The sequence below is a fragment of the Cervus canadensis genome, chromosome 23 (assembly GCF_019320065.1).
Source record: "Cervus canadensis isolate Bull #8, Minnesota chromosome 23, ASM1932006v1, whole genome shotgun sequence".
NCBI classification, from domain to species: domain Eukaryota; kingdom Metazoa; phylum Chordata; class Mammalia; order Artiodactyla; family Cervidae; genus Cervus; species Cervus canadensis.
In genome coordinates this window covers 19,388,304-19,401,815 of record NC_057408.1, presented here as the reverse complement: position 1 = coordinate 19,401,815, position 13,512 = coordinate 19,388,304, and positions in this window count along the sequence as shown.

The window sequence follows — 13,512 nt, the reverse complement described above, 5'->3', positions numbered from 1 at the left end:
CACTGGTTACTTGGCTATCACTGTGTGCAGTTACAGGCAATCACTGGTCTAAAGACGTCCTTGTGTGTGCTAATTATTTCTGCAACTCAGAACACATAGAGATGGGATTAGGAAAGGAAGAAATGCACACGTGATGTCAGGAGGGCCATAGTTTTGCCTGGCTTCTTCATTGTCTTTGTTATTTAAATATCCTGTTGTGTAAGTATAAAGACAGGAAGTGAGTTATACAAAACTCTACAACAGCAGTGTTAAGTTTCAGATAAGCAGATCGCGCCCGGGGTTTGGGAAGCTGATATATATTTAGTTTCTTGAAAAATGCTAAAAAAGTACTGCATTTATCCCTGGGAACAGCATTTTCAATATTTCAAAAGAAGCTTTGACAGTCCTGCATAAATATTCTCTGGTTAATAATTGCCGCTTGGGCCCGTAACAGCAGACTTTAATTATTTAGCTTCTGCTTTATTTCTGTTTCTTTGTTTTATTTGTGTTTCTTTGAAAACACTTAAATCTTGTCTTCAACAGTTGAGAGAGAGAAAGAGGTGGAATAAATGGGCAACACGAAATATACCGTGCATTGTTTCTGCCCCGGGGTTTCCATGCTGATCAGGCTCTCTGGGTGCACAAGGAGATCCCCTTACATCCACCCACCACTGGCGGCTTGCCGGCCAAAACAGCCGCCGTGTGGGAGCGTTTCCTCTGGTGCTCAGAACCCTCAACTCAACTCGAGAGAGAGGAGTGTTGAGAAAATCTTCTTCCTCTTTTAGGGTCAGAATCAGAAGAGCCCCCATCTGAGTCTTTTTCTGTTTGTTGGTTCATTTTTCCATTTAAACGTCCTTGGCAGCATCTTGAATTACATTCCGATTTTCAAAATCTATACGTTTTCTTCAGTGGAGGAGTATGAAATAATTGTGGTTGAGAGAACAGAATTTAGCTTCCCCACTCTTGTCTCTGTAAGATAAACCGGATGAAGTGTAGTAAGATGGCATGGGAGGGGGTGCACTGATTTTGTTAACACACAAAATGTAAACGGTGCTCTTAATTTATAAGATATAAAAGCAGCTCTTCTCATTGTTCTGGGTGAAACCCTGGACCCAGAGGAGGAAGTGGAGGGAATTGGAAAGGGAGGTTTTACGAGTTTCCCTTGGTTTCTGAGTTAGCACTCTGCTCCCCACCCCCTCCTTCCACGGGGTCATGAGATGAGGTTCATTTTCTGCTGCTGAAATGCTGCAGTCTCGTCCGGGGATGCTTTATCTCTGCAGCCAACTCAAGTGATGAATAACTGTGTGTCCCCGACTTTAACACCATGAATGTAACTTAAGCTTGGACAAACAACCTGTTTTCTTTCAAGTTTATCTTAGAAAGATCACAAAATTCTGATGAGATTGAAAAGAATGTAAAATCCAGCATCTGGGGGTAGGAGAGAATTGGCTACGTTTTGCTGTCCTGGGTACAGGCTGACCGTTTGCATTCAGCCGAGAATTAGTTTGTCAACAAGCTTTATTTAAGACCTACTACCTTTTAAAAGTCATTTTAAGATTTGAGGAAGAGATCCAAATGTCCTATTTCAAAACAAAAGCAGCAACCTAATTTCTTGCCACTGGCTCCCCTGCCCTTTTCCTTTCCTTTTTGTGTTACTGGGTAGGAAGACTGTTATTTTGAAAGCCCTGTGCACATCTATGAACAAATCTTTTCAAGCAGCCATTTGTATGAAACGTAAACTTAATAAGCTTAAGGAGAGCATTGTCCCATATTTGGCTTGAGAGCGGCCCACCCCCCTTCAAGTGGCATTAGTGAAGCCCAGCTTTAAAAGCTTAATGAGCGGGCACATAACCCACAGTAGGTAGCCTTGTTAGAAACTACAATTTGGTACAAAGACTGCTTTTTTATTTATTTGATTTGCTGATTTCTCAGAATTAGGTAAGCTGTTGCTAGTCGTATTGATTTTATGCTAGAATCACTTGAAAACACTGTTTGGATAGCTGTGTTCCAGGCATCTTAGCTGGATCTCTGTTTCTGGGTTTTCTCAAACATTGGGGAAAAAAAAAAAATCAATGGTCCCTTGGCCACTTGAAATCTCATCTTTATTTCACTTATATAACATGAAGCTGCAGACAAACCCTGCAAACCCTGAACTATTTGAACGTGAATACAGATGTAGAGGCATTACATTTACAATTGGATTTTAATAAACACTCCCTTCTAGTTATGATTCCACTTTGATTACAGTTTGTCCTAGGATTCCTACCCTTAGTCTTAATGAGATAACAAACTTATCCTTTAAGTATTTATTTAATGGCCTTTAGGTTTGATACACAGACTATTCTTGTGTCTATTCACAGGCTTTGCAACAGAACAGTCGCGTTTATCCCTAAAACTGTCAGACTCCTCAGAAAATAATAACTCCTGACATTTGCAGAGTGAAAATAGAGGATTAAAGATCAGCTGTTAACTCCCAAATTGAGTATTCAGTATTAAGAGTATTCAGTGATTCTTTTATCCATCTTATTTAACTCAAATTCTCTGCTAAAGTCAGAAGGACAGGTTGAGTCTTTCCCTTTGGGCCAGGGTGGAGGGGTGGGGTGCGGGTAACATTAGGATGACGTTGCCAACTAGATTTTGGAGTAAAATCAAAGATTACAAGGATGGCTATCTGGAAAAGTGGCGGACTTGTAGTTCCACTGAAATGCCAGTAAGACTTCAGAGAAGTTAATGATTAACTTTAAGAACTACAAGGCCCGAATCTCAGCCTAAGAAGTACAAAAGCTGAGACTCACCATGCAGTCTGGACCCCTCTCTACTGTCGGGCCCCAGCCTCTAAATGGGAGTGCTAGGGGCTTGACTCCAAGGCGTCCACTTCCCAGGAAGCAAAGATCATCTTCTCTCTGTTCTGAGTAACACTGGGAAAGATGATTTTTCCTACAAACCTCAGAGTGGTTGCCGGCTTTCATCAAGTGCTCCCTAACATTCTTTGTCAGCAGATCTTTCACAATTATTTAATAGTTTTCACTCATGGCAACCTATTAAGAGGCTACTTACACACACCAGATGACACGGTTAAAAACTGCCATATACTTTTGTGACCGGAAAAAGCATTTTAAACTCTAAGGCTAGGAAGAGCTGTGTGCCTATTGTCTTGGCCACAAGAGGGGACATTTCTTTTTCTAGAGGTCCTTGCAATGCACTAAATGGCCCAGCTGACATTTCTCCTGCACAATAATGTCCCTTCCTTCCTTGAAAAAAAGAAAATGATTTGCTGTGTTTGAAATACCTCCTTCCTACCCTTTTGACAGGTTTGAGGCATCTTTGACCGATTTCTCTGCTATAATGTACACAGTTGGTTCCAAAAGCTTAATTTTCCCTTGCTTACTGTCTCAGAGGGTATCACGGGTTTTATTGGCACCTCTGTCCTGGGAACAAGAGCGCTCGAGGGGGCCTCCCTGGAGCTGCACGCCGTGGGGCAGGGTGCACACACCTCTCGCCCTGCCAGGACGGCAGCAACATGGAACACACACGGCACCCTGCACACGCCCCACACTCGCAGTCAGCACGGCGCTGTGGTCATTCTTCATACCTCCGTGTGCAGGCTCACAGGAAAAGTACACTTAAGCCACCAGGAACTGTGGTCATAACAAACTGCTTCTAAATGACTCCCAGGGCATTTCGTCTGTTATTTCAATAACAATGCCAATGATTTCTAAGAATCTGAACTCATATATTGCTTTATTATTAAAAAATTTTTTACATGTGCACACTGCTCTATTTCTCTCTCTATGGCTGTGCTGGGTCTTTGTTGCCTCGGGCGGGCTTTCTCTGGTTGCCAAGAGGGGGGCTCCCTTCCAGTTGTGGTGTGCGGGCTTCTCTCCTTTCGGAGCACGGGCTCCGGGCACACGGGCATCGGTAGCTGCAGCTTGGGGGCTCAGTAGCTGTGACTGGCTGGCTCTAGGGCACATGGACTTCGGGGCTCAGCAGTTGTGGCCTCACAGGCCCTAGAGCGGGCGGCAAAGCCGTATATTGTTAACAACCTCTGAGAAGTGTCAGCTGCTTATAAGCTGACCTCTCAGAGTCTCTTTTCCAGGCTTTGAGAGACACAGCTTTCGTGGAAGCTGTCGCCAAATGAGACCAGGTTATTAACCCGGAGACACACATGTGAACATGTTTGAACACAGACACCTCTTCCTGTAGGAAACATTCAGCCAGAGTTCTCTGAGCGCTGATTCATGGGCCAGGGGAGTCCTGTGGGGAGTGGGAGAAGCAGAGGTTCGGGTGGCTCCAGGCGCAGAGGAGCGGCCTTTGGAGCGCGTCAGGCCCACGACCCATCACATGAGTCAGAGGCCTTTCCCTTCACAGAGCTGCTCCTGAGCCAGGAGGAAACTGCGTTCGGCTTGGCTCAGGTGAGAGCTCCCGGTCAATAATAGTCCGGAGGGTTTTTCCCGTTTGTTTTGAAGGCAAGCAGATTCCTAGAATCTTACGCCTGGGAACACTGGTGTGATAGGCCAAATCCTGGAGGCCACGTCATCCGTAAAATGCTTACCAGAAATCCTTCTGAGCGTGCTCGAGATCCCCGAGAAATTATAATGATTGACAGTGAGGCAAACAATTATTTCATAAGGACCGTTGTGACAGAAGCTGGCAAGGAGGATGGCATGTCCATTTTCTCAATCTATATTCTAATTTCTGTAGTGCGTATCTTACAAAAAAAAATTACCAACAGAAGAGATGGGGTCTTCCTTGTTACTAGAAAACAGATGTTCAAACTGTGGAGATGAATATTTGGCAAATGTTAGTAATTTTGGCCACCCTTCCTGCATCTTTCTTCTCCCCTACCCCAACTGATGACACCTGCTCTAATATCATGATCTGTCACCAAGACCAGGCAAAGAGCTTTCTAATGAGGCTTTCTTTTTTATAGATAGATCTCCAGGCATGTCAGTTTTACACCATCAAAATTCCTGAAATGATTCCAGAGAAGCAGATATTTTCAAAGGGCTGACTTGAAAGAACCAATTTTGACCTGTGGGATGAGCATCTTATCAAGACAAACTTGGTCTTCACGTTGAAGGGGACTTGCCTGAAAGAGTGAACTATGTTAAATTTGGAAGAGGAATATTAAGTGGATTTTAGCATGCCTTTTTGGAGTAGGAAATGACAACCCACTCCAGTATTCTTGCTTGGAGAGCTCCATGGGCAGAGGAGCCTGGCGGTCTCCATGGGGTCGCAGAGACTCAGACACGACTGAGGCACCTTAGCACAGCACAGTTCATCTTGTGCTGTGATCTCTGTTACCAGGAAACAAGCTCTAAGGGACGGGATGCTAAAGTCACTTTAGTGCTTTAAAATATAACTGGAAAACGGGGTTAAAGGCAATCTTTGGGCATGAGAAAAATCGCTGTCTTAAAAAAATCCAATATCCAGAATTATATTGAATAAATACCAAAGGATACTCAGCTACTGTCAAGACTAATAGGCCAATGAATACCATTTTTAAAAAACATTGGGTGGTCTGTCACAGGGCACAAGACCCTCAGCCTCCAGGTCCTGTTGACTTGAGGTTGCTGGAGACAGCTAAGGGTTTTCACCTTAAATCAGATAGAAATGAAAAATTGACAAGCACACAGCAATATGCACACACATGATATAGAAGTGACAAGGCATGCAGAATTCAAGTTGATTTTCGAAGAAAAGTGCCCAGACATATCACCAAAGTTGGACAAGAAAGATGATTTCTCAACTAACATCACAGTTCCTATGTCAGGCTGTGATCAGTTTATATTTACCAAAGTAACAAAATAAATGATTAATTAACCCTTAGATGTTACTATATATTTTTTGTATTTAGAAAATCTTTGCAGATGGCTAACCTAAAAAAAAAAATCACAAATGCCTTTAAATGAAAATGCCCAGTTACCTCTTCATCAGAGGTTTATATCTTTCCTTTTTTTTTCACATCCCTTGGAGACTGATCAGTAATGCTGCCACCAAAATACAATATATCATTAAAAAGGATTGCAAATACAAAGAACGAATACTAATAAGAAGAGCAAAACTCAGAAGCCTGTTCATCTGATTCTCAGGTGACTTTATAGGCAGTTTTCTTATTTTAGAAACCATGCTAAAGAACCATTTATTAATTAATTTGCTAACTCCTGAAACAAAATTCCCCGAGCAAGCGGCTGCCTGGCAGTATTGCTGAGAACACAGTTGTTATTCATCCACACAGGACAAGATGGATCGTCTATGGGAACAGGCTTCTCCTGGGGTCCCCGCTGCTGGACTCTACCTCTTTACACACCAAGAAGACCCCGATGTGGGTTCTAGGACACCAATATCTTCACTAAAGGAGATTTACACCCTCCACGTTGTCACCGCCCACTGCAGGGTCTCTGCCGGCTGAGTGTCCCTGTGCCTTTAAAAGCGCAGCTGCGTCCTCCCCTCTCCAGTGTTTGCACTTTTACCTGTAATCTGATTGCAGGGAGGAAAGGAAAACCCAGGCGCCCCTCCCTAGCACCCCTCCCTGGCACACCGCGACCGTCTGTTTGGTTAGTAATTCTACCTAGCTAGGACTTCTCCCTTCCCTGGGCTTGCAGCTCACTCCTCCACCGAGCTGCATCTCCATGGCAATGGAAAAATACGATGCTGGAGAGGACTGGGAGGGCCCGCAGCCCTCAAACCCTGCCCTCAGCTCCCGCCTGGCGGGAGGGGCTGGGCTGATGTATTTGTCCAGTTTAGGGGTGTTGGGATTCAGAGATCAAAGGAGGTCAAAAGGGGTCTGTTGGAATGGGAGATATTTATTGTGTTTAATATAATACAAATGTGTTAAGGAGAGAAACTAAAACCTTGAAAGTCATGTAGATTGTGGGGAGTAAACATAAACACCAGGTCTGAAAGTGGGCTCAAATGAACCGGCTGCTCGAAAGGCTGCCATATTTTAAAAATTTTAAACGGAGGGTAAGTTAAGACTGTAACCATCTCAATGAAAACTGAAGACACAAATCTGTCAAAAACATTCGTTAAGATTTCTAACTCTGCTTCAGACCTGCTTTGTAATACCTTCTGGCTGTAAATGCCAGGATGACCCAGAGCACTTGAGAAATTTCTGGTTACACTTCCTAGCAACCTGTGTTTTGTTCTTAAGGACATTTGCTTCATACTATTAACTATACAGTTAACTTTGTGCCAGTTAAACAATGTGAATTTGACAAATTGTGGGCTGGGGGTGTGAGTGCCCGTTGGAGAAAGGGACTTTGTGCCTGGGGGTCTCCATTAATGAAACAAGAAATAAGCCTCTAGTAAAACTGATATGATGGGGAATGACTTCTATTCAGTTAACTCAATTATTAGTGCTAATTGGGGCCAGGTGAAGCATGGATAATTGAAATTCACAGATAATCCAAAAACCTCTATTTAACCAATAACTTCAAACTTCTTGCCCATCAAACCAATTACTGGAGGACCTAACAAATAGGAAAAATGGATTAAATTGAATTTCACCTCCCCAAAGATTCCCACGATGATGTCTTTTTATTGATGAATTCAGGATAAGAGCCAAAGATTGACTATATTCCAGACTAAATTACAGACAGTCCTCGACAATTAAAAAGGAAAGGATTTTTATCCCCATAGTTTGTTTGTAAGTCAGCTATTTGAACCTCGGAATGCTGTTTCTCATGGAACAATGTTATTTATTCACTGTGGTTGGATTCCAAGGCAGTCCAGAGAGGCCAACTGGTAACCTAATGACACAGGAAATATATTTAGAATTCTAAGTCCCTTAATCAATCCCTTTTGAATCCTAAACCCTTAGCCTCCAACCCCTAAATCTCTCTGAGCCTTAAATCTAAGGGTTTTTTAAATTGAAGTAAAATTCACATAAACATAAAATGAACCACTTTAAAGGGAACAGTTCAGTGGCCTTTACTGTGCTCCTGTGTTGTACAGCCATCTCCTCTGTCTGCTTTCTGAACATTTTCATTGCCCCCCAAAGAAACCCCCTTTAAACCCATTATCAACCCCTCTGCACCCTCCCGGCCCCTCTGTCCCTGAAAACCACCAATCTACTTTCTGTCTCCGTGGATTTCCTGTTGCGGACATTTCATATAAATGCAATCATACATGTGGTCTTTTGTGTCTGGCCTCTTTCGCTAACGTAATATATTTAAGTTCATTCATGCCGTATCATGTGTCAGTACTTCATTCCTGTTTATTACCAAATAACATTCCATCGTATGGATGGGCCACATTTTATGGGTCCATTTACCAGCTGATGGAGACTCGGGTTGTTTCCACCTTGTGTCTGTGTGACGAAGGCCACCATCACCCCTGAGAACACATTCTGGATCCTCTGGTCCCTGACCAATCAGGAGGTGGGGTGGAGAAGGATGGACAGAAGCTTGGGGAGTCGGGCGCTCGGCGGCAGAGCTTGGGCGGCTCCTTCGGGCGTGACCTGGGCTCCAACCGTCCGGGTCAGGTATCTGGGGCAGGCAGGGCCCCTCCCACAAGGGCTGTGTCGGCAGAGGACATTTCTCAAGACACGCCCACAGGGAGGGGTAGCTTGAGACAGGGACCACCACCGCGGAGGAAGGGCTGGGGAGGCAGGTAGGGCGTTCAGAAGAAGGGTACCTCTCTCAGGCTCAAGTAGTGGCCCAGAATGAAAACAGAAGCCCAGCAAGAAGTCTGCCAGATGCTCCTGGTCCTTTCCCGCTTTTCTGAAAACATGGGTGCCAGAAGAGGTCTCCTCAGCAACCACCGCATGTCACACTGAAGTCCACCCTGCGGATAATTCTGTCACTACCGGAGTATCCCCTGCCCACAAAACCCACGCAATCTCCTCCCCCTGAAGCTCCAATCCTTGGCATCGGGCCCCAATGCAGCTGCTTCCTTGTGAGGATGGGAGGCTGTCCGCCCCTAGGGAGCATTCCAGAACTCCAGATGCCGATCCTGTCTGCCTCCATGATGCCCATCTGGCATTTTCAATGACTAGTGCTGGTCAAAATAGAACCAATGAGCCCCTTAACTTCTGGTTGTCTCCAAAACGCAAAGCTCTGTGAAGGCAAAAGTCAGGTGGTCTCAGAGCCCTCCACACCTGACTTGGGGAAGTGGGCTGCCCACCCCCCCACACTCCCTCCCCACATCTCGTCCCCCTCCCGCGTCCACCAGCTCAGGATCAGCCTTTTCAGAGTGGGCCTCCTTCTCTCCCGCCTGTGACCACGTGCTGTTTGTACAGCACACAGTAGCTTGCGGAATCTGTTCCTTCCCATCCCGTCCCAGACCTGCGTGCTCTCCATGGCCAACCATTGTGGCTACAGCACTAAGATCTTCCGCTGGGATGAAGAATGATGCTCTAGCCTTAGGTCATTGGTGGGATACTATTTGGCTGAATTCATCTGTGCTACTAAAGTCTCAGATTATCTCCCAGGACAGTACAGATATCTAAATGAGCATTTTTGACTTTGTAAAAGGGTTAGTCGCTCAGTCGTGTCCTACTCTTTTGTGACCCCATGGACTGCAGGCCGCCAGGTACCTCTGTCCATGGGATTCTCCAGGCAAGAATACTGGAGTGGGTTGCCATGCCCTTTTCCAGAGGCTCTTCCCAAACCAGGGACTGGACCTGGGTCTTCTACACTGCGGGCAGATTCTTTACCATCTGAGCCACCTGGGTAGCCTTTGTAAAGCCACACAAAAGCAAATTAAAATTTCATATGAAGCACCCCAAAGGAAGGTTTCTCGAGTGGTATCTGTGGTGACACCTCGGCCATGGATTTTGCTTTGATCTCTGGCTCTCCCATGAAAGGTCCCTGCTGAGGTACAGTCAGTTCAGTTCAGTTCAGTCGCTCAGTCGTGTCCGACTCTTTGCGACCCCATGGACTGCAGCACGCCAGGCCTCCCTGTCCATCACCAACACCCAGAGTTTGCTCAAACTCATGTCCATTGAGTCGGAGATACCATCCATCCATCTCATCCTCTGTCGTCCCCTTCTCCTCCTGCCTTCAATCTTTCCCAGCAGTAGGGTCTTTTCAAATGAGTCAACTCTTTGCATCAGGTGGCCAAAGTATTGGAGTTTCAGCTTCAACATCAGTACTGCCAATGAATATTCAGGACTGATTTCCTTTAGGATGGACTGGTTGGATCTCTTTGCAGTCCAAGGGCACAGTCAATGTGGCTTAAATGGCATTGCAGAAGGACCTGTCCAGAGTGGTGACTCTACTGCTTTCAACAGCAAGACACAAAGTCTGGGGACTCCCCAAGGACTTGGGGTCTTTACCAGGTGAAGCAGCACTTTTTGGGGCAGGGACACAGAAAATAAGAGTGTCCCCCTCTCACAGAGCCGGCCACCTGGGAGGGGAGACGCTGGTCCTGTGGAAGGTGATGCTGTCAGGAGGTGAGGGAGCAGGAGTGGTCCAGAGGCAGAGCAGAGAATGGGCATGGAGCTGCTGGGGTGGGCCCCTCCCGTCCTGGTGACTGCGGGCATTAACGCAAGTGGATCCGTGTCCCACCACACAGTGAGAGGGAGGCTGCCGTGGGGCAGGGCGGCCAGAAAGGGCTGGTTTCCCTGGCTGGGCAGCTGAGGGGAAAGCTCCATCAGTGGGTTCCTCTCTGTCCCTCTCTCTCTCCTCTTCTGCCCCAAGACCACTGTCCTCCCCATCCCGTGAGTTCTCTTCCTCAGTCAGTATAGAGCCAGAGTTTACAATCAGCCGAGCTTCTTATGTGCCAACTATGGCTGTTGTTCTTCTGGCTCTTTGCAACCTCGTGGACTGTGGCCTGCCAGGTTCCTCTCTCCATGGGATTCTCCAGTAAGAATACTGGACTGGGTTGTCATTTCCTTCTCCAGCCACCTATGGTGCTGTTTAGATATATACACACATATGTAGTGTCATTTCACTGAATCCTGAAATGTGCTAAGTAGGGCTATTTTCAACCTTCAGTCAACCAGCCAAAATCTGAAATATTGTCAGTTCACTTTCCCTTCTCCAGCCCTAACTTGCCAATAATGAAACTTGTTTATGTGGGCTTCCCTAGTGGCTCAGTGGTAAAAGAATTTGCCTGAAATGCAAGAGACGCTCAGGAGACCCTGGTTCAATTCCTGGATTGGGAAGACCACCTGGGGAAGGAAATGGCAACCTACTCCAGTATTCTTGCCTGGGAAATCTCATGGACAGAGAAGCCGGGAAGGCTACAGTCCATGGGATTGCAAAGAGTCGGACACAACTGAGTAACTAAACAACAAACAATTCTCACTTTGGTTCTGTCTCTGTGTGAACTTTTATGCAACATCAAGAAATAGCCATCTTTTAGGGTTGTCTTTATATCACACAAACATTTGAAAAATCAAGATGATTATAATAATGTGCAAAGGAGTATTTAAAGCAAATGCATTTAAAATGTGTGTGTGTGTGTGTGTGTGTGTGCAGATGAAGAGTATACTAAATGAATAAGTTACTCCTCTGTGGGGCAAAATTTAGCCACAATTTCTCCCTTTCATCTGATGCATTTTCTAGGAATTAGAAAATTATGTAGCAAGTAAGGTAGGAGTTGATAGGGAGTGAAGAAAACTGTTCCCAAAATAAATAGAGCTGACATTTTCAGCATACTGATAAGAACAGACAGTTTGACTTCTTACCGTTTCCTTATCTTTGCACTCTGAACACTGGGAGAGTGACGTCAGAGTCCCTGTTGGCAGAGGGAAAAGTTTTACTTGAAAACCCTGTAAAAAGATGACATCTTACACACACGCAGACCTACTGGATTCTGGGAAACTCCTGGAAATGGGCATTTCTGAATCTCATGGTAAGTGGCTTAGAAGCAAGCAGTTGAAATTTCTCCCAGAATGTAGTCTGAGTAACCTTCATTGGTACGAGCATCTGTGGCTTGTTTTCCTCCATTTATTTTATGTATGTATTTATTTTTGGTCGTGCTGGGTCTTCACTGCTGCACAGGCTTTTCTCTAGTTGCAGGGAGTGAGGACCACTCTCCTTACAGCGTGCAGGCTTCTCATTGCCGAGCACAGGCTCCCGGGCGCAGGGGTTTCACAGCTGTGGTCGCTGGCTTCTGGAGCACAGCCTCAGTAGTTGTGGCACAGCGGCTTCGTTGTTCCAGAGCACATGGGATCTTCCTGGATCAGGGATCGAACCCATGTCTCCTGCATTGGCAGGCGGACTCTTTACCACCGAGCCACCAGGGAAGCCTTCGGGTGTCTTCGTTTTCTCTGAGGTTGGAGCAAGTCTTAGACCCAAGAGAGTCAGAGAGAAATAATGCCTACCGCGGAGGTTGGGGACGGAGCTCAGGTTTATCAACGGTGGAGCTGCCGAGGTGCTGCTTTTATTGATGTCACACACGGCTGCCAGCGCTGCAAAGTCAACTGAGTCAGAATCGCACCCTAGCTTCCTGAAGACCTTGCCAGCAAATCCCTGACTCCCCATGCCAGCCTGTCAGTACCTCCTGCCCCAGGATTTGTGGTCCTGGCTGACCCCGAACCCCCTCCACTCAGCTAAAGGGGACCAAGGCTCCCCCCCAGGCACATCTCTCCCCATTCTGCCTTTGTTTCCAAGTTCCAGAGTCCCTAGTGTTTCAGAAGGTCCCTGTGTCCCTGTTTCTCCTCACAGCTTCCTTCCTGTTGTGTGTTTCCTAGTCTTTGGTTGATTTGCCCTTAGACTGATCTCACTGTAACCTTGAAGGAATATTACCTTACGGGCTTGGGGCTGGAAGGGGCAGATGAGGACGCAGCTGAGGCGTCTGGACAGGTGGTGTTCTCGCTCTTAAGCTAAGCAATAGGGGCATAAAGCCATTCTTTTATATTTGTTCACCTTTATGTGGCTCAGTGGTAAAAGAATCTGCTTGCAATGCAGGAGACAATCAGGAGATCTGGGTTTGACCCCTGGGTTGGGAAGATCCCCTGGAGAAGGAAATGGCAACACATTCCAGTATTCTTGCCTGGAGAATCCCATGGACAGAGGAGTCTGGCAGACTGCAGTTCATGGGGTTGCCAAGAATCGGACATGGCAAAAACAATAATATATATTACATTAATATAAAATATGATAATATATTTTATAATATAAATGCATTTTATTTTATTATTTTCATATATTTATATATTAAGTATATATTTTTGCATATAAGAAACAGCCCAGGGCAATTTAAAATTTTAAGGAATCCTAGATTTATTTAATGTCCTGTTTCCCCCCCATCCCCATATCCTAGGGTGTTCCCTGCATGGTTTGTCACTTTTCCTCCTCAAAACTCAAGATGGAGAGTCAGGAAAGACACCCACCACAGGCTGCAGATTCCTACGGTTTTGCTGTCTGTGTTTGCACGCGTAGCTAAGTGTGGGTCCCTGGCTGGCTTACACACGTCAGCACACATGTGAACTATGGTGAGTCTCGTGGAAACACCATTGCCGCCCGGCTCAGGGATTGGCAGATCTGGGGCTGCTTCAGGATTTGTTTTCCAGCAAGTTCCTGGGGGAAGGCGGTGCTCTTGGTCGGTGGGTCAGGCTTGGAGATCCGTGGGTAACCCCTG